Source organism: Hibiscus syriacus, unplaced genomic scaffold, assembly GCF_006381635.1.
Source record: "Hibiscus syriacus cultivar Baekdansim isolate YM2019G1 unplaced genomic scaffold, ASM638163v2 tig00111372_pilon, whole genome shotgun sequence".
NCBI lineage: Eukaryota > Viridiplantae > Streptophyta > Magnoliopsida > Malvales > Malvaceae > Hibiscus > Hibiscus syriacus.
Window position 1 is genome coordinate 1180001 of NW_024063072.1, and position 25947 is coordinate 1205947.

Genomic DNA, 25947 nt, shown 5'->3' on the forward strand with positions numbered 1-25947 from the left:
ATTAAAAAGAAAATTGTTATCAATTAAACGTCAAATTTCAAATCGAACGAGTAAAGTGATTAAATTCAAGAAAATAAGAAAATAGAGAGAATAAAAGTTAAAAGTTTGTAGAATACAAGAGCTGGGGGTAAAGTTAAACCTAACTGAAAATATGTATTATGTCATTATGATTTAAGTTCTACTTTATTTTGCAATCTAGCAGAGGTAAGTAATCAAAAGAATACAATTTATTTTACAATTTAATTTTACAAGGACTTGAAAATAGTTGAATAAAAGGGAATATTAAATAAATAAATAAATAGGATAATGCCTAATTAAAATTTTCTAAATTAATACATTAATTATTTAGTTTAATAGGATGCGACACTGAATTTATAAAATAAGATTAGAAATTTAAATTTTAATATTACCTATAAAATAATTAGGTTAAGAAGATCACCCTGTTGTAGGTCACAATTACCATCCCTTGATCCATAGAGTTTGTAAACATTTTTAAACTATAAAAAAATAAAACCTTTTATCAAACCAAACATTTTTAAATAAAAATTACACCTTTGCAAGTTTCACAAGAAAGGATCTCCCAAATCTGTATCTTTGTAAAGACATAAAAATTAGACACCTTTGCAAATTTCACACATATTTGCTAATTTATAGTATTTGTTTAAAGACTCAAACCATTTGACAATGAATATCTATATCTTTGACATTTGCAGTGCTCGAACCCGAAACTCAAATGATAATAACAAGTCTCTTAACCACTGAAATCACTTAGTTCATATAATAATAAATTAATAATTAAGTATATGTGTAATATGTTCTTTTTAGCCTGCTGTTGAGAGATGTCACTGATCCATTTGATTAAGAAGATTAATTATGATTAGAGGGAAAGATGCCATCCTCTCGAGATACGAATATCCCTGCCTTAATTACTTGTTAATAATAAATTAAAATATGTAATTAACAGCAAATCAGTAGGAGCATGTGATGATATAGTTAGCTTACCTAATTTATGATTTTCTTTTAACATTAATGCACAACTGGACCATTGTTTTTTTTAATGAAAAGTTATCTTAATTAGATTATCCTCAATACTTGTCAGAGATATAATCAGATTAAAATACTAAAAAAATAAAAATAATGATAATATCCCAATTAAAACTTATAGAGTCCATCAACTTTTGCCTTTCTCTTTTTCACTTGTATGTCAACAATAAGTTTTTTGGTCAATGGCAACATAAATTTTAATGTTAAGAGTAAATTTTTGTTATTCCACATAAGTTCCAAAATAAATAATTTGATCATTAACGTTATCGATTTATAACAAATCCCGTAAAATGATGACATAGTAACGTTAATAAAAATGTTAAAATTTAATTTTACCTCTAAATTATTGTTAAAACACCAACTAAATCTTTAAACTATGATTTTATATCCAATATAATACATATATATGATAGAATCTATAATATTCCTGAATTGTGTAGACACATGTTTTTGTCCGGATCTACAAATTTTTTTATTATATTATATTATATTATATTATATTATATTATATTATATTATATTATATTATATTATATTATATTAACAAGCAGCATTTTTTCAACCCGATTCCACCACCTCCGCTACACGCTCCACCCGCCATCTCCAGCTCAACCGTTTTTCTTCACCCGTGCACCTCACTTTCTCGGTTAACCAAACCAATCCCATGCTAACTCCGGTCCATGCTCAAGTCAAACGAGGTTTCTCATCCAAAGACAACAAAATCGCTTCCCCGGAGGATCTTCAGTTCGAGTCGTCGCTGGAAATCGTGGTATACCCAGACCCTATATTATGGAAGATAAATAAATGAATTGACACATTCGATGAGAATTTGAAGAAGCTTTTCGATGAGATGTTCGACGCTATGTACAAAACTGATGGCATTGGTCTCTCAGCTCCGCAAGTAGGAATTAATGTTCAACTGATGGTGTTTAATCCCGTCGGCAAGCGAGTTGCACTGAGCGACTGCGTGGACCAGATATCCGAGTCGATGGACGAGTTGAGCAAGACGCTACAAAAGTTGAAGCACTTGAGAAGGGAGACGTTCGGGTTTCAGACGAGTAATGCGCAGACATGGGTGGGTGCGGCAGCTGTGCAAGGTGAATTTAGGGTAAAAAATCCCTTTAAAACTAACTCATTTGCCACGTGTATGTGGCTTTCATTTTTGTTGTTTTTCATTATGGTAACCACGTGTATGTGGGTTTTGTTTGTTATTTTTATTTTATTATCTTAGTATTTTTTATTATTATTTTTTCTTTACTAACTTTTATCTATTCTTGTTTCTATTTTATTTTCAGCTATATTGGTTCAATCCGAAGTTCTATCCTTAGATTTCTCTTGATCTTTGTGGTTATTCTTGTTGGTGATTTGATGAATATAATAATGAAAATAACATGATTTAGCCATAGTGGATTTTAGTTGAGCAGGCTATGCCTCTGAATTCTGAAATACACACGCATGTTACAACTGACAACGGGGTATTGCACAAGATAATTTTAATCTATCAAAGGTAAGTAATTCGAATCGAATTTTTAAATTTTAATTTTTAATTTTCGCAACTAAGACAACCGAAAAATTAATTGGTATCGAAAGGGCTGTTCAAGGGTGCTAATCCTTCCTTGACCGTAATCGACTCCCGAACCCGACACATTTATGGTAAAACGCAGATCAGGTAAGATGGTGTCCGATCCACCTAAATATTTTTAAAGTGATCGGTGGCGACTCTAACCCAAATCAATTCAAGTCGAAGCCCGATTCTCGGGCCCAACCGAAAGACGGTTCCGACAGCTTGGCGACTCCACTGGGGACATGTAAGTGAGTCAGGCCAGAATTAATTTTCGGTTGTCTTTTTATGCGAAAATTACAAATTTAAATTTAAATTTATTTATTTGATTCCAATTATTTATCTTTGATTATTTTTCAAGTAAATAGTTGTACTGACGTTTTTTTTAATGATTTCAGATTTCTCAAAATTTTCATCGCAGACTCTATACCCGAGCTCCAAACCCTTTTAAGTGAGGGTGAAAGCGACGCATTCGTGAGAATTTATTCTCCGTATGGGCTTAGCAAGTAACCTTCGGGATTCATATACCTTATGTCTTCGTGTGAATTTATTCTCCGTATGGCATAAGGGAATGTTTCCTCTCGAGTTTAACTTAGTCCACATAAGCTTGTAATGGACTTAGGACTAAGGGTCTGGCAAGCCCAATGGGGCACCAGCAAGAAGAACTCGGGTACCTTTTTAGAACCTAAACCGGGAGATTACAGGGAATTAGAGCTCACCCCAAAACCTCATTTCAAACCATAGGCTGCTTTGTTTCCTGCCTTACTTTCTGTTCAAAGCATGCGAACTAGACAAATATGTGGTTAGGATTTGTTTGAAATTAGCATGCGGGATAGAGATCATGTCCGGGTAGGAATTAAAGCATGTGGGGTAGGACTTTTATTTTTCATGATTATTTTTTATTATTTTCACCTCACTAATTCTTTTCATTTTTATTTTCTTTTATTTTTTTTCATAACTTGTATCATTTAAAAGGAGTGTTGATCCACCAAAAACGCGTTTGTTAAACATGAATAATCTGCATTAATGAACAAAGGGGTTGTAATACAATAGATGAAAATGCAGAGGACAATCTATAGGGCGACTATGTGTCACATTCAATCCAGAAGACGTGGTGCCCACAATTGAAGAGTATATCCATCTGCTGTATTATAGAGGACTCATAATGAACCGGGTCTACATCAAGCACAATGAAAGTCTATATTTGAAGAACAGACTGGCAGAGGTTGCAGGGGCAAGATGAAGATTATTGATCTTGGGAGTCCCTTCAAAGACAACAATGGCGAAACCCTAGCTGAGCTGAATGTCATTGCTGATGAATTCAAGAAGCAAGCTTCGGATAATTTCTATCGATGGAGGGCTCCAATGGTGTTACCGTTAGGGAACAGACTCAGCAGAGAGTGAAAGCCGGAGGTGCAGTCCTTCGAGACTTTTTTCTTTGGGGCAAACAACTCGTCATTTGCACGGTTCATCCAAAGAAGCCAGAGCGGTTCGACAGGTTATTCAACCAGTGACAAACAAAGGCAGAAGACTAGTCAACATATCTGAAGCTGCCAGGATATTTTTGTCTCTTAAAAGATAAAACACTTTTGTCCTCAATAAGGATTATTTCTAATAACAAACACATTTTTTGGGTCAATGCCTCGAACATTGCATGCATCATGCATTCTTGCATATTTCGCATTACTCTTCTTTTTTTTTTTACATTCATATGCCTAATAAAAAAATGAGAACATTTCGATCCTGTGGCATATAAGGAGCTTTACCAACAGTTGTTTGACGCACATGCGGTGTCACCATATCCAGAGAAATCCATGAAGCCCCTGTACCCCAGGTAGTATGATGAGAACGCTCATTGCGAATATCATAGCAGTGTCCCAGGGCGCACTATCAAGAACTACTCCACATTCAAGAGAATCGTACAGAAATACATAACAATAATTGGATCGACTTCAACAACTCGGGGGCATCCAAGTGAGGCAGATCATTTCATTATTTGAGGCATTCTGTTTGAGTTTGTTTTTTCATTTTTTTTCTCAAGTTTTTGTAAGAACATTTGAATAAATTTATGTTACTTTAATGATGATGAGCAATGAATCACATTTGCAAACTTGCAATTATTTGAATATCAACTGAATTAAGAAGCTCTATAAATGGTTCAAAGTTACAAATCCCTGTCAAAGTAACATGATTTAAAACAAGGGCTTTGACATTACCCAGAATATACACTCAAACATCGTACCCTACTCTTGCAATTAACCTTTAGTTTAATAGGATTGAAATCGCGTTAAAATGATGACATGGTAACGTTAATAAAAATGTTAAAATTTAATTTTACCTCTAAATTATCGTTAAAACACCAACTAAATCTTTAAACTATGATTTTATATCCAATATAATACGTATATGATAGAATCTATAATATGCCTGAATTGAAATCGATGCACCGAAAAATTTGATCAACAAGGGGGAATGTAAATGGTCTTATCGGGTGTTGGGTACATATGGATAAGCACCTCTCACTGAAGGCGGATTTATTTATACATGCATCTCTCTCTCTATGTAGGGACCTGGGTTTTGAATTAGAAGATGAACTTATGCCGGAGATGCCCATAACTTCTTGTTGTTGCTGTTTTTGGCTTAGTTTCTCCATCAGATTTTGCAACCAGACAAGCAAAAAAGAAAAGGGGAAAAGAAAGAAATGAATGAGGTGCTATTAGTTATTCTACTAAGAAAAAGTAAGAAATTAGAAAGTTTTTTCGGACAAATTAGATATAAAGTTATTTTTAAGAATTTAATTGGTGTTTTAACAATAATTTAAGGATATAATTAAATTTTAACCTTTTCATTAACATTAACACAATCATTTTAACAAGGATAACGGTGGAATGACCGATTTATTATAAATCAACAATATTAATAATTAATTTTTTTTAAAAGGGGAATGTTTTGTATTTCAAAGGAGTCAAATACAAAACAAGCCAAAGGTAAAAAACCTACCTAAACCTAGGTGGAGGGAAAAGAGTGCATAAACTGATGTCAAACAAAGGATATTAATGAAACCACAATAGACAAGCCCCAAAACCCTCGACTCATATAACGGGTACAGAAAGGAAACTGCTGATGGCGCTACGATTTGCAACACAAGGAGCTGCCATTGCTGAATCACAGTGGATGAACACACTGACCCGGGCAACCATAACCTATAGATGATAAGACCAGGTCATAAACATGAATACAAGCACCTATCCCGTTGCAAGCCAAAGACCACAGGAAGCAATATCACTAGCAACACACACCAAGCGGTTCAAACACAATCCATCACCCCAACACTAGTCTGGAATATCATAACCGAACAAGCTGCAGCTGATATATCCGAACCAATCCAAATCCCACCAGCAATAGGCAGCCCCCAATTCAACACCTTATTCCAAGCAAAGAAAAGAAACCATTGTTGGACAAAAATCGTTAATCTGAAAATAATATAGAAAAATATAATAATAATAATCATAATAAATATCATTATAAAAAATTAATGATGAAAAACGAGTTTACCATGTCTTAGGATTATTAATAGAGAAAATAACCTTAGTGACCGAAAATTCCTTATAATATACGATTTTAACCAACTTTTTTACGATTTGCCAAAATGACCACCAAAATAACAATGCGATCTCTAAATCGCAACGCGATCTCCATTATTGCAATTCAGTTTCCAGATTCGCAACGCGATTTTGACCATCGCATTGCGATTTTTGAAATCCGCATTGCGATTTTAGATAATCGCAATGCGAATATGTAAATCGCAACACGATAACACGTGATCGCAACGCGATTCTGACTATCGCAACGCGATTCGGACTATCGCAACGCGATAATACGTGATCGCAACGCGATTCTGACTATCGCAACGAGATTCTGACTATCCCGTTGCGATAATATAAAATCGCAATGCGATTTTCAAAGCGCCATTAGTATCGCAACGCGTATTTTATTTTCAAATTCCAAACACGAATATTTACCCGTAATCGCAACTCTTAACCTAAAACCCTAAATCACAACTCAGTCTCATCTCCCTCTCTCACTCTCTACGACGACATCCGTCCCCATCTCTGACGAAATCCGTCCCCATTTCCGGCGAAATTCATCCCCATCTCTGGCGAAATCCGTCTATCTCCATCTCTCAGAGCCACCCTCACAATCATTCACGATCAGAAATGGAAAATCAACCACCGAGGGTTAGTTTTTTTTAATTATTTTTAATTTGAAAATTTTGCATTATTATTAGGTTTTTCGTATTGAAATTAATGATAAGTTTACTAGTTAATTTCAATAATAGATTGCTGCCAATACTGCTACTGTTTAGTCTTTAACCCTGTGAAGTTAGTATTTGTCTTTGTTTTGTCTTTTGGTTGAAGTAATACAATTCATTCAAGTTTCAATTTTAGACAATGACCATTTGAAACCGAGAATCGCAACGCGAAATGAAAATCGCAACGACAAAATTTGCGTTGCGATTATCTCGTTGCGATAGCCATTTCGCGTTGCGATAATCATTTTCGTGTTGCGATTTTCATTTTCGTGTTGCGATTTTAAGTTTCAGAAACTATTCTTCTTCTGCAAATTGAAAATTGAATGAATTGCATTACTTCAACCAAAAAACAAAGACAAATACGAAATTCACAGCGTTGCAAAATTAAGTTTGAAGAATAAACTACTACGCTTTATGTTTATTATTGTTTTTGGTATATCTTCACAGTGTAGTTTTTGGTATATCTAACTTGGTATGTTTATTGTTTTTATAGAACTTTTTTTCGGCTCAATTGACCTTAAGGAATAAAATAAGCCTAGTCACTACAATTGCGTCGAAGCTTTCACATGTACAAAGACAATTGTTTGAGGATACTTGCTTCGGGCCATGGCTGAAAGTACAACATCCGGGTGGAGATGCTATGTTGACCCATTTGTAGCTTCAGACCATGACACGCGATCTACCCGAGAGTATAGAATGTGGTAATGAAGAGATATGGTTTCATTTTCCACTGGCGTATACGTGTTTTGGGCGGGAGGAGTTTTGCTTAATCACTGGTCTACGCTTCGAACACGATGATGTAGGTCGATACACTAGTCATATTACCCGCCCATCATGGTTATCCCGGGTTTTTCCTGAGCTGTCAATGGAGAAGCCGAATTTACACGTCGATGTTGTCCGAGTATGCCTTTTAGTACTTTTGCATGCCGGCTTTTTAGGCAGAGAGGGCAGACAACCTATTCCTAAGGACCTAATATTATTGGTAGAGGACCTAAATGCATGGAACCTATTTCCGTGGGGTTCGTATCTATGGAAAGCTACCTGGAATAAGTTGTCGTATGCCTTTGATGACCGCAAAAGTTTGCGTGGCGATGGTTCCAAATACACTTTGTCAGGTTTTATTTGGGCATTTAAGGTAAGAATTTCTATATAATGTTTCCAAAATTATAATTAATTATTTTAACAATTACTAATGTTTGTGTATTATATTATTTGTAGATTTGGATATTTGAGGCTTTTCCCGACATGCTGACATATGAATTCAAAACTTCAAATGATATTCCTAGGGCTATTTTCTGGAAGAGGAAACGGCAGCTGTTGATTTGGGAAGAGTTACTACGGTATACGATAATAAATGATGTAAGTTAACACAAATACTACCATATATAAACAAGTTATTACTAGTATACATTTAACTTTATTTGAGCTTTTATATTGTTAGGAGGCCAACACTCCATTACAGAGGCTGACACCCACGGAGGCTGAGCTTGCCACTGATTGGTGGCAAGCTAGTAAGCGTTTTTTTGATGGCACAGATGATGAGCAGCCTCCACTTCGAGAGCCATCACCTCACCCAGAGCTATCACCTGATCGACCACACTATACACTCTACGAGAGCCATAACCTATTCTGTCACATCATCGAGCCTCTTCTCCACCATCACCTCATGATAGGCGACCGGCAAAGATGCCACGACATTTATCTCCTTGTTCTCCACCTCCACCTCCACGGGATGAGTTAGGGGAGTTACGTGATGAGGTCAATGCCTTGCGTGAGGAGGTCAGTACTTTACGCGATGACAATGGTGAATGGCGTGAGGAGGTATCTACTTTACGTGGTGAGGTAGCGGCTCTACGTGAAATGGTAGCATCGTTGTAGAATGAGGTTCATACTCTACGCAACGAGGTAAGTTTAAGATTTTTCATTTAACTTGATTTACTCGTAATTTCACTTAGATTAACAATTTCACTTGGATTGCTTAGTAAATTCATTCGGTTGCTGCCAATACTGCTAAATAGCTCTAAAATAACTTAGTATTTGTCTTTGTTTTGTCTTTTGGTTGAAGTCAGTAAATTCATATTTGTCTTTTGGATTGCTTAGTAAATTCATTCGGTAGTAGTTTATTCTTCAAACTTAAATTTGTAACACTGTGAAGTTAGTATTTGTCTTTGTCTTTTGGTTGAAGTAATGCAATCCATTCAAGTTTCAATTTGCAGAAGAAGAATAGTCTCAACACGAAAATGATTATCGCAACGCGAATTTGACTATCGCAACGGGATAATCGCAATGCAAAAACGACTATCGCAACGCGGAAATGACTATCGCAATGCGAATTTGACTATCGCAACGGGATAATCGCAATGCGAAAATGACTATCGCAACGCGAATTTAGTTTCGCGTTGCGATTTTGGTTTCACGTTGCGATTTTGGTTTCGCGTTGTGATTTTCTCGTTGCGATAGTCATTTCGCGTTGCGATTATCTCGTTGCGATAGTCAAATTCACGTTGCGATAGTCAAATTCTCGTTGCGATTTTAAATTTCGTGTTGCGATTTTAAGTTTCAGAAACTATCTTCTTCTGCAAATTGAAACTTGAATGGATTGCATTACTTCAACCAAAAGACAAAGACAAATACTAACTTCACAGTGTTGCAAATTTAAGTTTGAAGAATAAACTACTACCCTTTATGTTGTCCTTGAACATGCACTAAACCTATATGTTATCCTTTTAAATGTTTATATAAGTGCTTACTTCCGGAATGTTATCTGATGCATTTTGTGAACTATGATAGAATAATGACTCGGGTGAATACCGTGCAAGTTTTAAACATATTTGTCTTTGTTTTCACTGTTTAATATCATGTCTGTTTATTTACTGATTTTATGTATTAATTTATTTTTAGCGGCTCGATAAGGTGGATGCTTTACGTCGGGTTTTTCTTGCACGACGGGGTTCACGCATCAAACGGCGTGCATGTGCCATTAATTCTCCGTTCACCCCAATAGTGCGAAGACTCCGTAAGAAGAAGCCCAACTCACCTGTCATCGTTCAAGAGGCCTCTCCTATCGTTCAAGAGGCCCCTATCATCCCTCAAGAGTCCACTCCCACCGTTCAAGAGGCCCCTATCATCGTTGAAGAGGTCCCTCCCAACATTCTAGAGCCCGATTCACATGGCATATTATATCGAATTATTGAGAAACCCCCTCCTGTGACAGACATGATGGATGACTGTTGGATTTCGTATAAGTTACCGGCCAGTACCATTCCGGCAGATGATGAAGTGGAGAGGAAAAAACTACCGGAAATAATTCTGGATAATACCCTTTGGGCTAAGACCGCAGTTGATTTTTATCTACATGAGCGGAGCCAGGGGTGTTACGCTGACATATACAAACTCAACGATGATATGCATTTGTTGATTGATCGGTCTAGGTGGGGTGTGTTATTAGGGGTTGAAGACAATGGTTATTTTGATGGGGGGTAAGTCTTATATTTTTCTTCTTATATTTCATTTTGATTAATTTTTTTTAAATTTATGTAATTCACTAATATATGTTTTTTGTAAACAGCATATTGATGCATGGGTGTCACGTCTTCTAATAATAAGGAAAATCAAGAAAAATAAAACAAATACGTGATATACAATTATGCCGACGTCTTTTCATGTAGTTCACATGAAGAATCAACGACAGGAATCATATGTGTGTTGGCTAATGGACAAGCTAAACTTTATCCTGCATGGTGGGAGGTCGATAAGGTTAGTATTTATTTTTTAAATATTTTAAAGGTGTTTATAAATAAGTGCACAATTGAATTATTACTTATGATTGTAGGTGTTTATCCCTGTTTTGGAACGTACTCATTGGCTTCTCGTCGAGCTTCAGCTTCCATCCCTGAAGACAATAGTATATGACAACATGATAAATTACATATCATTGTCTGATTTGAGAGATATTATTAAGGGATGAAGCTCTCATTTGGCTAAATTCTTGGATGCGATTAATTATTGGACTTATTCTGGAAACAATAAGCCAAAGAAGTTCAATATTACAGTTATCAGAGACGAGACCACGCCACAACAAACGCAAGAAGCCATAGGGGATTATGGTCCTCTCGTATGCATGTGCTTGGAGCGTTTGACGACAGGAAGTACAGAGTTTCTACCTCCCACCGATAGAGATAGAGGTGTAGTAAGCTTGTGGTTTCGGCATTTTATGTCTAGAACGATATATGCGAGACGCTGCCTACCTGCATCCGCGTTATGAAAGTGTCCATAAATAATTGGTAAGTCAAATGCAAGTGTTGTTAAGTACCTAGAATTCAATATAATTTGTTGTTTGTTGGTTTTAGATGTGTAGAAAGTGTTGTTTGAGCAAATGTTTGGTTTCTGCAGGTTAATCCTGAAGTGAGCTGCGTGAAATTGATGTGCATAAACAACTGTCTGGGGTACACTTTTTTTTATTGTAATTAATTCTTAAAAGTCTTACTTGTTTAATTGATGAGAAAAATAATATAATAAGAGTTGATTTGTTTAATTGATGTGTAAATAATTCTTATTTGTTTAATTGATGTGTAAATAATTATTATTTGTGCTTGTTTAATTGATTAAAAGTTGTTATTGATGTGTAAATAATTCTTATTTGTGCTTGTTTAATTGATTGAAATATAAAAGTTGATTTGTTGATTTCAATCTGCATCATATTCGCGTTGCGATAGTCTAATACACTTTGCGATTTTCTCGTTGCGATAGTCATTTTCGCGTTGCGATAGTCATTTTCGCGTTGCGATAGTCATTTTCGCATTACGATTATCCCGTTGCGATAGTCAAATTCGCGTTGCGATAGTCATTTTCACATTGTGATTATCCCATTGCGATATTCAAATTCACGTTGCGATAGTCATATTCGCGTTGCGATAGTCAAATGAATGTGTAATAAGTGATAACAACTGAACAAATCATAGCAATGTTCAAACTCAAGTTACTAATATACATGGGCCTAACTGAAAATGTTAAAAGTTTACACATAAAAATACTCATAATACAATGTTTGCATTTAAAAATCACCTAAGTTAATAGTCCCAAAAGGTGAAGCCGGTTGTGATTGAGATTTTGATTTTTATTGCGATTTTGATTTCCTTTTTCTTGACACCATATGAGCTTTGGATTTTGATGATGATCCATATTTTGGTAGAGGAAAAGATGATTGTGATGGCATTGGTGATCCACATGTCAACCTTGTATGACCACTTTCCTTGCACCGACTACATGTCGATCTCTTCTTCTCTTCACCCTTAGACGGTATACGATCGTGACTTTTTGGTCGGCCAGGTAGCCTATTGTCCATGGCTGGTGGCAAAACTGTTTGTAAGTCATCTGGTATGTCCCACTCAGAAGGATGTGGAATATGATAGATAATCTCGGCATAAGTCTGTCGATATACTTCTGTAGTGTAGCAATCCATAGCATATGCGCTTGAATCATCTTGGTTTAGATGAAGAGCAACTTTTATAACATGGCCACACGGACAACCAGATGTTTGCCATTTCATACAACTACACGTCTTTGCATTTAGATCGACAAGCCCATTTAAGTTATTATCCAGTACTTCAAACAAAGTGTTTGAACATGGTTCAACTCTCCATGACGTTGACTTCACAACACGTTTCATTATCTTTTTTTCAGTCTATGGTGTAACACGATGTTCCAATGTTCCTGTAAATTTAAATAAATAATACTTAGTAAATTATATGATAAGTTACGAATTTAAAGAAATAATACATGCATGATTTCTTTTCTTGTAGTACCACTGTTGAATAGAGGCTCGAAAAAACTCCATTAACATAGTAATGGGTAATTTCCGGGAATGACGACTTAGAGCGTTGATTGATTCTGCACTATTAGGACATCATGAAACCATATCTTGCTCCAAGTTGGTGTACTCTTGACCATCTTTCAAACCCGACATCTTCTAGTGTTTGAGCACACTGAGGCAAAACACGTCTTAAACAATTGATATGCTTATTAAAATCCATTTCCCGATAAGCTTTTACAGCCTTCCAGTATGTCCATTTGTGATTTTTTATACCAGCAGACCTTGATTTTAGATTTCTATATAAATGAACACCACAAAGTCCATGAAAAGCATCTGGGAAACACCTTCTAACAGCGCTGTCAATTGAGTTTGCCCTATCAGATATGATTGTCAGATTGCTAATAGGACCTATGTAATCCCTAAGATGCCCCATAAACCATGTCTATGAATCAGAGGTTTCAGATTTGCCAACCCCGTAAGCTATTGGTAGTATCCCATTGTTAGCATCCATGGCTACTGCTAATAAGTTTACTCCAAGGTATCGACCTTTTAAATGTGCTCCGTCAACTATAATAACTGGGCGCATGCAAGTAATAAATGAACGAATCTACAAAATCATATACACAAGAAATATAATCATTTAAATGTAAAATACATGTAACTAACAAAAATAAGTCAACAAAATTATATTGATTTACTAACCGCAGCACCAATGGCGATAAACAGCAACTCAAAGCGTCCATCTCTATCTGTTTTGATATGAGTTACCGACCCAGGATTTTTCAGCTTTAAATTGTGACAATAAGCCGGCAGTTGGGCAAACGATGCTTCTGGCGACCCCCTCAACAATTCCAAGGCATAATATTTGGCTCTCCAAGCTTGAGAATATGAGATACTAATCTTGAACCGAGCATTCATGTCAGTCGTAATTTCATGTCCCCGATATACCCTGCCATTCAAAAACATTAACTCAGCCAGAAAACCACCCAACACCTTTTTGTTTGCCTGTCTATGGTGAGGAAAACCTTGGGTTCTTGAACATGTATGTTTATCAATAAAAGTCCTAACTTGAAACATTTCGCAATCTTTTATCCTCTTTGCAATCATACGCCACGTACAGTTTTTGTCAATCATACACCTTGTTTCGAAACAATCTTTGCTTGATTTGTTAACTTTTAGTTGATAGCCATCTTCCACACATTTCGTATACAAAGCTATCTTCAAGTCTTCATTTGTATCAAAACAATCATCTTTCTTGATACGAATAATTTTTGTGTAACAATCAACTGCTATTTTTACTAACTCTTTTTCCGGTATCTGAAGTAATTCTGGCATATTCCAGTTATACTCCCGTGGCATTTTCTTCGGGGACTTTTCTTCGGGGATTTCTTCTTTTTCTTTTTCTTCTTCAGGGTTATATGAATTACAAAATGGATGTTCAACATGTTCATTCACAGTCGTAACTTCCTCCTCATTATCATCAACAACATCTTCCTCGACAGTGGTTGTTTCATCATCAAAATTCGGGTATTGACCAATATCAAAATCATTACACGTAGGGTCTGTTTCTTCTTCTGAAACATCATCAAAATCCGAGTATTAACCAAGATCAAAGTCCGGGTATTGACCAAGATCAAATTTCAAATACCGACTAGTACTCACAATTTTTTTGTTGGCTCATCATCATCTAACTGGTTAATACGAAAACTGGAATTTGGTGCTAAAAGTTGATTGGGATTTGGATTAGGGAAAGGTTGTGGGTTTTGAGATTGTGTTTGGTATTGGAAATGTGGTGAAACAAAATTTACTTGGTGATGAAATTGTGGTGGAACTATTAAATTTTGAGCACCATAAACTGGGGTTGAAAAACTTAGTTGATTACTACCCGCTACTGACCCAACTTTACTACTTCTAGGTTCAACAACATACAATGTAACATCATCTTGCAAAACACTAATGTAAGCAATGAATCGTTCAACATCTTCATTGTCGGTTAACAAATAAACTTTACCTTTTCTCTGATAAGATAGCCTAAATCCACTTAAGGGCTCTAAATTCAATTTATTTGCAACACATAACATTAGAGTTTCATAAGTTAACTTTTTTAATGACAGTTTTTAGTTGAAGATTCATGGGTAAAGGCATATTGTAAAACACCATGACCATTCTCCCATGACCCTCCAAAACACAAATCTATCCAAACATGATCAACATTAGATGATTTCATTATTGTAAATTAATTTACTAAACAAACGAGCTGCGAAACTAAAACCTGTTGCCGGATGGGGAAGGATGTCGTTGGATATAGGAACGGATGTTGCTAGAGGGAGTGATAGATGGAGATGGAATGAGTTGCGATTTAGGGATTTAGGTTATGAGTTGATGCTGTTGCGTAGTAGTTATATACCAATTTGTGTTGCGAAACTAAAACCTGTTTCGAATTTGAAATTCAGTGATGCGTTAGTCAGAATCGCGTTGCGATAGTCAGAATCGCATTGCGATCACGTATTATCGCATTACGATAGTCAGAATCTCGTTGTGATAGTCAGAATCGCGTTGCGATCACGTATTATCACGTTGCGATAGTTCGAATCGCGTTGCGATAGTAAGAATCGCGTTGCGATCACGTGTTATCGCATTACGATTTATATATTTGCATTGCGATTTATATATTCGCATTGCGATTATCTAAAATCGCAACGTGGATTTCGAAAATCGCAATGCGATGGTCAAAATTGCGTTGTGAATCTGGAAACTGAATTACGATAATGGAGATCGCGTTGCGATTTTGTTGGTCATTTTGGCAAATCGTAAAACAGTTGGTTAAAATCGTATATTATAAGGAATTTTCGGTCACTGAGGTTATTTTCTCTTATTAATATATAACAATCCGATATCATAATCACACCTGAGAAGATAAAACAAACTGGATTAAACTTCTTAATAAAATAAAATAAATAGAAATAAAATACTCATTTCTTGATTAATCTTTTGATCAGAAACAGTGAGGACTGTCGCTACATAGTTTCATCTTTTGTTGCTCGAGATCGTTAGTCGTCTATTTCCTAGGATACAACAACTAGATGATCAGCTACAGTAACACAATTGTAGATATCACGAATTATTCTTAAATTCGACTATCACCAAAAAACTAAGGAGAAAAAATATTTTTCAAAAAAAATAGAAGTTCTTGAATTCTGAGATATAGAAAACTTATTCCAAAATTGTGATTAACCTAACTTGTTAACTCAATATTTATAGGAGATTTTCAAGAGAGATTTACTCCACACTACAAGAAAATATACCTTAATGACACACGAATGATGACACACGCTAATTTATGACTTGCAAAAAATGTGTGTCATAAAAAAATGTCATGCTTCTTAAAATCTAAACGATTTATGACTTACAATAATGTGTGTCATATTTAATAGTCATAATCCAAAAATTTTAGCAAAACACAGAGTACACTTTTCATTGTGTGTCATCTCTAAAAGTCGTCTTTTAATTTTCCCCCCATAATTTTAATCTTCTTTTGAATGTGCCGCGAATAATTTTGAAGCTTCTCAGGTTCAAGCTTTAGCAGATTTTAATAACAATGAGAAGTATGGATGAGGTTTGGAGGGAAATTGTATCAGGCGAGAGGAAATATATCACGATGAAAGAGGAGGAGGCAAACGAGATGATGACTTTGGAGGATTTCTTGGCGAAGTCTGGTGTTGTGGAGGAATAGGAGGAGTTTAAGTTACGTGCGGCGACACCAAGATAATAAATGCGGTGACCTTCACTATAGAGAGAGAATACCACACCGTCGGCAACATCCTTCGAATGTACGTTTCATACAATATTTTAACCCTATAAAAATTACATCCTTTTTTTTACTGATTATTGTTGGGTTAAGCGGCTTAGTGTTTTTCTTTCCCCCTTTGTTGTTAACGATGATGAACAATCAGGCAATTGCATAGAGATGAGAACGTTTTGTTTGCTGGTTACAAGCTTTCCTATCCTCTGCAGTACAAAATCCTTGTTAGGGTTAGTCTTTTTTTTTGTAGGATAGGGATAAATGCTTGTAATTTTTGAATCTATCATGTGCGTTTGTTAACCAATTTGATGCAATTTCTAGATCCACATGACCAGCCAATCTTTTCCAATACAAGCATATAATCAGGCTATCAATGACCTGGATAAGGAACTTGATCATTTGAAGAATGCATTTGAATTGCTGCATTTGTTTTGTTTTAAATTTCATAACTTATTAGTACTATTATTATAAATTTCATTTACATTGGGGAAATTGTTTCACGAAGTAATTGTGTGTCCAACTGCAATATAGTTGATACAATCTAACTTAGGATTTCATTAAGAAACTAAAGTGTTTATACCGCACTCTCCAACATTATGATGATTTCCTTATATCCCATAAAAGTTTGTTACCTTGTTGTACACTAGTTGTTAGTGTTTTTATGTCATTTTTACCCGTTAAGTTGGTTGCTTCGCATAATTAGAAAGATCTACTTAAGGTGCATTTGCAGGAACCGGTGGGAAGGGGTGCATTTCAGATACTAGATAAGATGGAGGGGTCAATTGTTGGGTTCGGAAACGGGATGGAAGTTATTGGGAGTGGAGGTGGTGAAGGGAGAGGGAAGAGGGGAAGAGGGGTTTTAGTGGAGCCGTTGGATAAAGCGGTACAACAGTGGCGAAGAATGATGATTAAGAACAGGGAATCTGTTGCCCGGTCCCGGAAAAGGAAGCATGTATACAATTGGATTAGTTCTTTTTGATTGAATTGTGTCAACTAATGGATTGTTTCTAATTTATTCTTATTCTCAATTTCGTTGTTAACTTTGTTTCACTTTCAAAATTTCCCTCAAATTTTCTGATCATGGGAAGAAATGAAGGGTTATCTGGAGGAAATTTTGGATTTTCTTCTATTTTTTAGAATCTTTAAGTGTAGCATTTGGTTTCTTATTTCTAGATTTTTGGAGACTTTACATTGCTTGGAATATTTTTTTTAGAATCTGATTTAGGAGAATCTGGAGCACTGTGCTTGAGAATGTTGAAATTTTGTGTTATTTTCATAAACTCATACAAGACTCTAAAGATGAGCCTTCAAAGTTGGTAACAAAACTTTATGTGGTATGGGTGTTTTTTTGTTTAATTAAGTGGTCTTTAACTCTTTATGGTGCTCGCGTTACAGAGTTGGCTCTTGATTTTAATACCATTTATTTCCACAACTGACTTTTATTATCTGTGAATATTTCAAATATTGCAACATATGAAATCTAGTAGGAAGGAACATTCAATGCCGTTCCAAGTAATATCAAGGTGAAATGTAGTTTAAGGTTCTTTAAGTCTTATGAATGAACACATGATTTTGTAAACTAGTGAGAGAAGTGTTGTTATTTTCATCTAGATGGACATAGTGATTTAGAAAATGGAGTTAATTCAGATAATGGGGGATCTATTGACTAAATTTGTTTGATTGTTCACGTTCACTGATTATAATTTGCCATTTGAATTCTTTGTTTTTATTGCCTTTAAACGGATGCAAGAACCTTCATTTTCTTTTTATAGATAATGAAATTAGAAGTGGAATTATTTTAGTCTGTATTCAGGTTGTCCTGCAATTGTTGAAACACCTTTGACTAAGAGTGTATTCCCTTCTGCTATCAGAGCATTAATTGCCCTACCATGAATGAATTATGAATATGGTTGGACATAAGTTAAATAGATCTCAGTTACGTGGTGTTTTACTTTGGCCCATCTTCTTTTTCCCCAAGCAAGCCGTTCTTACCTTTTCTTTTCTGTGTGGATCTATGCTTAACATTATACTAAGCAACACATGGTTGAATTGAAGTAAAAAATATGTGTTTAAATTAGGTTGTTCACTTATGTGGTTGTTGCTGTTCAGATTTATATTTTTGACTCTAGGATTATATACATTTTTTAGCTTGAATTAAAGTGTACTCTCACCTAAAATTCAAATTGCATCTAACATGTCCTTATTCTCCAGTTTCTCCCCTCTTTTACTCTTATGTATTTGGATAAATCTACCTTTTGCATTTGTCTTTTAGCTAATCTAACTATTAGTTAACTATTAAGTTTCTAAAGACTCTAAAGCAGGTTTGGAGCAAAATGAAATACCTAAGTTTGATCCATTTTCATCCAGCAGATCGCCCGTTGGCCCAAGCATTGCTAGACATGAGTATTATCTGGGAGTTGGAACACACAGGGGTAGTCAGTCTTTTGATCATGGAAACCCATCAAGTTCGGACACCCGGTCTGCTAACTCCCAATCACAAGACAAACAAATGACTCAAATTGATAATAAGAAGGCTACAACTGCAACTAAGAGAAAAAGGGTCGAGTCATCAACACCATTGGAACCAAATTTTGACGAATCTCTTAACACTGTTATTGATCCTAGGAAAGGGAAGATGAATAAGGTTGAAACATCTGACCCTGCTAACTACAACATGGTCCCAAGTAGTGGTCAAATGGAGCATTTTCCATCCTCACCTGGAAATATGAGATCGATGCATAGAAGTAGACAAGATGGTCAGAATGTAACAGAAACCCTAGATTCAACAAATGTTGGACTAACTCTTGAGATTGTATGTAGTAAATTAATTGAATAGTTTAGATATTCATTTGTTTATGTTAATTCATTGTTTTTATTCTTTTTAATTTAGATGCAAGAAACGAGAAATGAGGAAGACGAGATTGATAGAGCATTGTTGTGGAAAAAGGCAAGACAAATGAAAAAAAGGAGATTATGACCCGAATGTCCAGATTGTTGTTGATAAAATGGTAAGTTCCTGTAATTATTTAGAAAATAATTGATTTAAATGTTACCCAAGACATTATTAATTGGAAAACAGTGAGCATATAGATAATTAAATTGAAACTGGTAGATTTTTTTGTTTTCTATGATGAACTTGTGTAACCATAATGAAGTTGAGTTTCTGAGCTAATAACAAGGCTGTCATGTTTCTGAACAGTTTACAGGGTTCACTTTTAGTGTAAGAATTTAAGATTCATTGTACCTTTTGTTTTTCAATGTTATAAAATAATAATCATGTTGATTTCCTTTGTGTGCATGCAAATTATACTAACCCCATAACTTGTCCACCCATGGCTTTGCCTAGGCCCTGTGCTTTTATTTGAGATTGGTTTATTTGCTTTATGATGTAAAATGTAAGTTATATGTAAATCTCTCCTTTTTGCAGCAACTATGACCAAAATTATAAAGGAAACATTACCTCTAGATGTACATATTGCTAGAAATGCCTCGAATAGGATATTTGGATATGCTGTTATGATTCATGAGCGCCTTTCTCTTTAAATTGTTGTTTCCATATCAAGCTATGGTTTTACTAGCACTGTCTCTTTTTTTGTTATGCATGTTTTATAAGCTCATGGAATTGATAGTATTAGCAAAGTCTAGGTGCTACAGAAAAATATTATGCGCTTTTCATTAGTTCCATCTGTATTCAGATATGGTTTTATATCATGCTTTGTTATCATGAATATTTAGCCACTTTTAATGTTATTGGTGCATCTATCATTATTTCCATGTGCCTTATTGTTAATCACTTATTATTATATATCTTTTGAACATGAGAAGTGCAGCATCTGAACTTTCATTTGCGTTTTGATGTATAATAATTATATTAAGTATGTTTTATTATATTATAATTGCAAATTTTGAGTCTTTAATCTTTTTGTAGTACACTCCTGCAATTGATATGTGGAGTATAGGATGCATATTTGCTGAGATAATTACAGGAAAACCACTTTTTCCTGGAAAAAATGTGGTGCACCAATTGGATCTCATGACCGATATGCATGGCACTCCCTCTCCTGAATCTATATCAAGGGTTAGTTATCTTGTTTCTTATATTTCACTTGATTTATTTTCACTTCAACCTGACGCTGATTTCAATCTTTGTTACTGAGATTCTAATTGAGAGATTAGATACAGTTTAAAAAAATTCTCTTGTTTCTTAATATGACGTCCAAGATTGTCCTTATATAGTTTAGATACAACTTAGTAAAGTAATACTTTTTGAGTGTTTTTGTAGATCGAATCCTCATTTCAAGTTATGTAGTGCTTAAGCAAAATATAGGGGGTGGGGGTCTGGAAATTCTAACTTCCAATTGATAACAGTTGCTTCTAGCATTGCAAATAACGATATTCTTTTTTCAATCAAATAGTGGCATTGATGTTGAGTTAATCGATCGACGGAATCGACCAAAAGGGGGGTGAATTGGAAATTAAAAAGTTGGTGGAAGCTTTTGCAGAAAATTGAAAGTAATTGCACAGCGATTTAGAGTGGTTTGACTTTCTCAACCAAAGTCTACGTCCACTACCTTAGCTATCCACACTAAGGATTTTCCAACAAATTCACTAATTTGTTCTCTATTTTGAGGACTAAGAGTAACCTTACAACTCCCTCAAGAATTATACCCCAATTCTTGAGCACATTTTTTTTCAAAGAGAAATACACAAATTTGCAAACTTACAAGGAAAACCTCACAAGGCAATATGTTTGCACAATTCTAGAACAAGATAAGAACACTCAAAGATAATTACAAATGAGCACAAATTGTGTTCTTGAAAGCAAAATGAATATTGAAAGGAAATTTGGCTTGAATTGCTCAAACTTGATGTTTGATGCTTTATCTCTTGTTTCTCTATGATTTCATCTTTATTGTTGTTGATCAATGGCTTTAGAACTTGTTTAAATACTCCATCAAATGATTATGAATGTTGGGGATGGTTAGTGGAGTCAATATAGCCGTTTAAGTGTGAAAACAATTAATTAAATCAGTTGGGAGCGTCAGTGCATCGATGCATACCCATGGTGCATCAAGTGTAAAATTCAAATATTTTGATCGTTGGACCCTTAGTGCATTGGTGCACTAAGAGTGCATCGATGCATAAAATGCATTCGATGTTTCAAAATAGCCTGAGTGCATCGATGCATGGTTGGTGTATCGATGCATCAAATGCATTCGATGTTTTCATAAAACTCTGAGTGCATCGATGCATAGTATGTGCATCGATGCATGAAATGCATTTGATGTTCAATTTATTCCATGGTGCATCGATGCATGGATTGGTGCATCGGTGCATCACTCTGAAAAATTTATTTTAGGCTTGATTTTGGTTCAAAATACTTTGTGAATTTTTTTTTCAAAAATATATTAATTATAAAACATAATTTTACACATTTAGTAAGGTTTGAAATTGATCTTGAAAACTTGGAGTAATAATTTGATATTCGAGTAATTAAATCGAATATACTTATAAAATCATTGTAAAATCTTAAAATTCATTTACTTAATTGTTATATCAAAACATCAAATGTTTTCAACATCTCCCCCTTTTGATATAACAAAACATGTGTGTAATTTTAAGATTTCTTTGAAAATAAATTTTGAAAAATTAAGTTTGAAATTAATTCCCCTTACTTTAACACTTCTCCCCTTTAAAACATTTTAACACTTAACACTTCTCCCTCTTTTTGTTAAATCAAAAAGACTTAAAAATTGATTTAAACAAGGTTTTGGAAAACATAGCCAATTGATTAAATATATATATATAGCTTAAGCTACTAAGATCAAAGATCAAAAGAGAGATTAGCCATTAGTTTCATAATCAATATTCATAATCAAATGTGAAATGGAATAATTGGTCATAATGAACTAATATGATGCAAAAAATAAGAAACATTAAGCTCAAAATAATAAGTTAAAATCAAACCAATACATAAATAAGTTCACGACTCTAAGAAAGATCGAAAATATGGTGGCGTTTGATCTTCTTATCGTGCTGGTTCCAGTACAGGCTCATCGTCTGGTACATGATCGTCGATATCTTGCATGAGCTGCTGAAATTCTGGATCATCGTCAGCAGACGGTTCCGGAGGAAGAGGAGGAGCACGAGAAGAGCTAGGAGTAGCTCGTGAAGAACTCACTCCCGGAGTTTGCTTATCGGGTCGAAAGACCCAAAGATCGGTTACCTCGTCTTATTTCCAATCGACTTTCTTCAACGAGATGATATTGATTGGGTTTCGAAGAGGAATAGGATTGTCAAGAGAGATGTTTAAACCAAGTTTGATAAAAAAGGTTACTAAGAAGACATCTATAAACTAATGTTTCGACATGTTTTGAAGGAACAATGTTTATGATATCCACTAGTTGACTAAAAATAATGTGGGGAATATTTATTTTGATTTTATTCTTGAGACAGTGCATCCACCATAAATCCCTAGCACGAAGAGTGGAGTACCTACCTCCGGATGGTTTAAACCACCAAGAGATCATCAAATGAAGAAAACAATCGTGATGAGAACGTAGAGTACTAACATTAGCGTTTGGAACATAGGGATATTCCACAGTTTCATTCTCATTATATAACCCATCATCATCTAGCCCAAAACGGAAAGCTATAGTCTCGGGGTCACTATTAATATATTGGCCTAAAAGATAGGATTTAATTGCTATAGTCCCACATTGAGTTTGGTTTTGAATACATACCGCATTAGAGTAGAAAATGCGGACTAACTGATGATAGATGATAGGTTTGAGGTGAAACATTTTATCGAACTTCCAAGTTTTAAGAATCGGAAGGTATGAAGAATACGCTCTTCCCGGATTCTATAGGATTGGAAAGAATTTCTATACCTAGAGTACAATTCGTCTCTATGACGTTCAGGCATATTAAAACAAGATCCTATAAGAGATGTAGGTGGAGGAGGAACAGGATTAGAAGGTTGGTTTGAACGAGAACGACTCGATGAAGTTCTAGGGCGTTTGGGATTAGACATGGTTTAGGAATCAGAAAAGGAATGAAACCTGCAAATTGAAACACATGTATGCAATTTAATCAATCCTAAAACTCAATTGAGTCCTCAATAATTCAAGGTTCTCTAAACCGAATCCTAATGGGTAAGGTTTTGAAAACTATTTGAAAATAATTTTTGAAAAATCATAATATGTATAGTTTTCATGAAAACAACATAATTAAATCAAAAACATCAAATTTAAAAATTAAATTCAGATTTTCGATTTTTTTTAATTTCGAAAATTCAAAAATTCTTTGAAAATTTGTGAGTTTCTGATGAAATTTGTTGTAAAATCTAGTTTGAAATCATCAAACAATCAATGCCCGATATAATGTTCATCCTAGAACTAATTAAGACTAGTCCTAAGATCAAAATATGATAAACTAGAAGATTTTAGAAAAATACCTTGAAAATTTCGGATTGATGAGAATGAGATGTTGTGTTGCACGATTTAATGATAGTAACAGGATATTGAGATGAAAAGCTCGAAGATTCCGACAAATTTTCATTGATTTTGAGCAAATGGAGATTTAGAGAGAGAGAGGTGGCAAGGGAGTATTTTTTAGGGTTTTGAAACAAAGAAGAGAATCAGGTTTTTTAACCAAAACCTGATGGATACATCGATGCATGGCCTTGTGCATCGATGCACATTCAAGGCGTGCATCGGTGCACCTTCATGGTGTATCGATGCACATTCAAAGGGATGCATCGATGCACTGTTAAGTGTATTGATGCATGAAGCACAAAAATAACAAAAAATCATTTTAAACACTCAAAAATGCTAAATTAATTAGCTCTAGTGGTATTGGCAACTCATATATTGAAAATTAATCATGTTAAATCAATCAAATTAATCCTTAAACAGCATTGGAACATAAAATTAATTTTCACCAAAGAACATAAACTCCCCCTAACTAATAGCAATGAATGCAATAAAAAATTACTATTGTAAGCATTTTTCATTTATTCTTAAAAATGTTAAAATTATTTTAAACACTAAGTGAGGATAGGCCAGTTAAACCTAATTCTCTCCTAAGTGTCCAAAATCTTTTTTTGTCTAAAGGTTTTGTAAAGATATCCGCTAATTGATGCAAAGTATCAACAAATTCTAGAACTATATCTTCCTTAGCAGCATGGTCTCTAATGAAGTGATGTCTTATTTCAATATGCTTAGTTCTAGAGTGTTGGATGGGATTTTTAGTGAGACAAATAGCACTAGTATTGTTACACTTGATAGAAATGGTACCTACTTCAATTCCATAGTCAAAAAGTTATTGTTTCATCCATAAAACTTGTGCACAACAACTACCGGTTGAAATATATTCCGCTTCAGTGGTAGATAATGCAACACAATTTTGTTTCTTTGAAAACCAAGAAATCAACATATTTTCAAGGAACTGGCAAGTATCAGAGGTGATTTTCCTATCTAATTTGCATCCTCCATAATCCGCATCAGAGAAGGCATGCAAGCTAAAGCTAGAGTCTCTAGGATACCAAAGTCCTAAACTAGGAGTGTCCTTAAGGTATCTAAAGATTCTCTTAACAGCTAGTAAATGTGATTCCTTAGGGAATGATTGAAATCTAGCACATAAGCAAACACTAAACATAATGTCCGGTCTACTTGCAGTTAGATAAAGTAAAGAGCCAATCATTGACCTATATAATTTAACATCCACACATTTACCTCCTTCATCTATGTCAAGCTTTGTTGATGAGCTCATTGAAGTGTTATGAGGTTTCCCATTTTCCAGTCCAAACTTCTTGAGCATATCTTTGACGTACTTAGCTTGATTGATAAGATGTCATCTTTTCTTTGCTTGATTTGGAGTCCCAAGAAAAATGAGAGCTCCCTCATCATGCTCATCTCAAATTCACTTTGCATTAGCTTAGAAAATTCTTGGCAAAGAAAATCATTAGTAGAACCAAATATTATATCATCAACATAAATTTGAACTACTAATAAATCTTTACCTTTTTGCTTTAAAAATAATATAGTGTCAACCTTCCATTTTGAAAAATATTTTTCAATTAAAAAAATTGACAATCTTTCATACCAAGCTCTAAGAGCTTGTTTTAAGCCATAAAGCGTTTTTGTCAATTTAGGAACATTATTTGGAAATTTTAAATCTTCAAAACCAGGAGGTTGTTCCACATACACTTCTTCCTTTATAAAACCATTTAAAAATGAACTTTTAACATCCATTTGATATAATTTAAATTCATGAAAACATGCAAATGCTAATAACATTCTAATTGCTTCCATCCTAGCTACGGGAGCGTATGTTTCATCATAGTCTATGCCTTCTTCTTGAGTATACCCTTGAGCAACAAGTCTAGCCTTGTTTCTCACTATATTACCACTTTC

General features: G+C 34.8%; 1 long non-coding RNA gene and 1 pseudogene across 1 annotated transcript; both read left to right on the forward strand.

The window, feature by feature from the left end:
- The first annotated feature begins 16340 nt into the window (after nucleotides 1–16340).
- Nucleotides 16341–17510, forward strand: LOC120159771 (annotated as a pseudogene).
- Nucleotides 17511–18728: 1218 nt separating this feature from the next.
- Nucleotides 18729–20614, forward strand: LOC120159679. The gene is made up of 3 exons (XR_005519376.1): nucleotides 18729–18741; nucleotides 19274–19275; nucleotides 20460–20614. It is a non-coding gene; the product is annotated as an uncharacterized LOC120159679 (long non-coding RNA).
- Nucleotides 20615–25947: the final 5333 nt, after the last annotated feature.